This window comes from Salmo salar, chromosome ssa16 (assembly GCF_905237065.1).
Source record: "Salmo salar chromosome ssa16, Ssal_v3.1, whole genome shotgun sequence".
Lineage (NCBI taxonomy): Eukaryota > Metazoa > Chordata > Actinopteri > Salmoniformes > Salmonidae > Salmo > Salmo salar.
In genome coordinates this window covers 64,110,723-64,114,032 of record NC_059457.1, presented here as the reverse complement: position 1 = coordinate 64,114,032, position 3,310 = coordinate 64,110,723, and the positions used below count along the sequence as shown (strand labels likewise).

General features: G+C 43.2%; 1 long non-coding RNA gene across 1 annotated transcript; it reads right to left on the bottom strand.

The window, feature by feature from the left end:
• Nucleotides 1–1,298: 1,298 nt before the first annotated feature.
• On the bottom strand, nt 1,299–2,745 carry LOC123727860 (uncharacterized). The gene is made up of 2 exons (XR_006759797.1): nt 1,822–2,745; nt 1,299–1,656 (listed from the first exon to the last, which is right to left on the bottom strand). It is a non-coding gene; the product is annotated as an uncharacterized lncRNA (long non-coding RNA).
• Nucleotides 2,746–3,310: the final 565 nt, after the last annotated feature.

Sequence of the window (3,310 nt, the reverse complement as noted above, 5' to 3'; positions counted from 1 at the left end):
GGGTAGCTATTTGGTTAACTATACTGAACAAAAATATGACGCAACATGCAACAATTTCTACGATTTTACTGAGTTACAGATCATATAAGGAAATCAGTCAATTGAAACAAATTCATTATGCCTTAATCTATGGATTTCACATGACTGGGAATACAGAAATGCATCTGTTGGTCACAAATACCTAAAAGAAAATGGGCCTCACAATGGGCATTCAAATTGCCATTGATAAAATGCAATTGTGTTCGTTGTTCATAGCTTATGCCTGCCCATACCATAACCCCACAGCCACCATGGGGCACTCTGTTCACAATGTTGACATCAGCAAACCACTCGTCCACACAACGCCATACACGTAGTTTGCAGTTGAAAGTACTGCCAAATTCTCTAAATGTTTTTATTTTATTTTATTTAACATTTATTTAACTAGGCAAATCAGTTAAAAACTAATTCTTATTTACAATGACGGCCTACAGCGGCCAAACCCGGATGACGCTGGGCCAATTGCGCGCTGCCCTATGGGACTCCCAATCACGGCTGGTTGTGATACAGCCTGGATATGTAGGTGGCCTATGGTAGAGAAATTAACATTCAATTATCTGGCAACAGCTCTGGTGGACATTCCTACAGTTTTGGGGAAGGTGGGATTTGGGGGGCAAGTGTTTAAACTGTGCAGTATTTAACAATAATAATAAGAGTCTTGCAGCAGTTGTGTGTGTGTGTGTGTGTGTGTGTGTGTGTGTGTGTGTGTGTGTGTGTGTGTGTGTGTGTGTGTGTGTGTGTGTGTGTGTGTGTGTGTGCGCGCTAAGGTGCGGAGAGTCAGTGCAGGTGGTCAGTCCAGTTCAAGTGTTAAGCAGTTTGATGGTTTTTAGATAGAAACTTTCTCTAAGCCTTTTGGTATCAGACCTCATGTTCCGATACCGTCTGCCCGATGGTAAGGGAGTGAACATCTCATGTGTGGGGTCCTTAATGATACTGCTGGACTTCCTCAATATACAGAATATACAGTATGTCCTGGATGACTGGGAGCACAGTCTCAGTGATGTACTGGGCCGTCTTGACCACCCGCTGGAGGGCCTTGCAGTCGTGGTCAGACATTCTCGATGGTGCAGCGATAGTATTTGGAGTGGACCTGGGGTGGCATGCTGAATTTCTTCAGCAAACATAGGAAGTAGACTGTTGCGCCCTCTTGACAAGAGTGGTAATGTTGATGGTCCATGTTAGGTTCTCTGTGATGTGGACGCAGAGGAACTTAAAACTGCATCTTTCTACTGCAGTCCCATTGATGTGGATCAGGACATGTTCCCTCTGCTTCCTGAAGTCAACAATCAACTCCTTTATTTTGCTGATGTTGAGGGAGAGGTTATTGTCCTGGCACCACAATGCCAGTTCACTTATCTCCTCCCTATAGGCTGATTCATCCTTGTTGGTTATCAGGGCTATAACCGTTGTGTGGTCAGAAAACTTGATGATGGAGTTGGTGTCGTGCAAAGCCATGCAGTCGTGGGTGAACAGGGAGTACAGCAGAGGGCGGAGGACACACCCCTGGGGGGCACCTGTGTTAAGAGTCAGTGTGGAGGAGGTGTTGTTGCCAATCCTCACAGCCTGTGGTTTGCCAGTCAGGAATTCCAGGATCCAGTTGCAGAGGGTGGTTTTTGCCTTGAAGCGAGCAAAGAATGTGTTAATATAACTGCAGTGTCCAATTTACAGTAGCTATTACAACAAAAAATACCATGCTATTGTTTGAGGATAGTGCACAACAACAAAACACTTTTATCATGGCAACTGGTTTGATACATTCACCTCTGAAGGTAAATAACATACTTATATTCAGTAATCTTGCTCTGATTTGTCATCCTGAGGGTCCTAGAGATAAAATGTAGAGTAGTTTTGTTTGAAAAAATACATTTTTATATTAAAATATAGGAACTGAATTCTACAGTTTAACCCCAATGTTGTCTCTGGCTCCACACCCCCCAGCCAAGTTCTTTATTTTGATGAATCTCCTGTATGATGGCCTTGTCAGTCAAAAGAGAAATGGGTGATCATACCAGGCTGATTATGACAGCATTACAACTTTGGAGCATTATAGGTCTGAGTAACCTCACCGATGTCTACACGTTAAAACTCTACTTCATAGCTAGCAAAACACTTAACATGTTCATGTATACACATTGTATAACCTGCTCACATCCGGCTCTGTGGATTTTCTCTCATAGCTCAGGAGTCTGGCCTCCTTCAGAAGAGCCCAGAGCTTTTTCAAATCAAAATCAAATCAAATGTTATTTGTCACTTGCACCGAATACAACAGGTGTAGACCTTACCGTGAAATGTTTACTTACAAGCCCTTAACCAACGATGCAGTTCAAGAAATAGAGCTAAGAAAATATTTACTAAATAAACTAAAGTAAAAAATAAAATAAAAAGTAAAAAATGAAATAACAATAATGAGGCTATTAAACAGCGAGCAGCAGCAGTGTAATACAAATGTAAATGGTCCAGGTGGCCATTTGATTTATTGTTCAGTAGTCTTATGGTTTGGAGGTAGAAGGTGTTAAGGAGCCTTTTGGACCTAGACTTGGCGCTCCAGTACCGCTTGCCGTGTGGTAGCAGAGAGAACAGTCCATGACTTGGGAGACAGGAGTCTTTGACAATTTTTTGGGCCTTCCTCTGACACTGCCTAGTATATAAACTCAGCAAAAAAAGAAACGTCCTGTCACTGTCAACTGTTTTTATTTTCAGCAAACTTAACATGTGTAAATATTTGTATGAACATAAGATTGAACAACTGAGACATAAACTGAACAAGTTCCACAGACATGTGACTAACAGAAATGTAATAATGTGTCACTGAACAAAAAATCTAAAGTAACACCAGCTGCATTAAGTACTGCAGTGCATCTCATCCTCATGGACTGCACCAGATTTGCCAGTTCTTGCTGTGAAATGTTACCCCACTCTTCCATCATGGCACCTGCAAGTTCCCAGACATTTCTGGTGGGAATGGTCCTAGCCCTCACCCTCCGATCCAACAGGTCCCAGACGTGCTCAATGGGATTGAGATCTGTCTTGCAGGAAATCACGCACAGAACGAGCAGTATGGCTGGTGCCATTATCATGCTGGAGGGTTATGTCAGGGTGAGCCTATGTCAGGGTGAGCCTGCAGGAAGGGTACCACATGGGGGAGGAGGATGTCTTCCCTGTAACGTACAGTGTTGAGATTGCCTGCAATGACAACAAGCTCAATCCGTTGATGCTGTGACACACCGCCCCAGACCATGACGGACCCTCAACCTCCAAATCGATCCCGCTC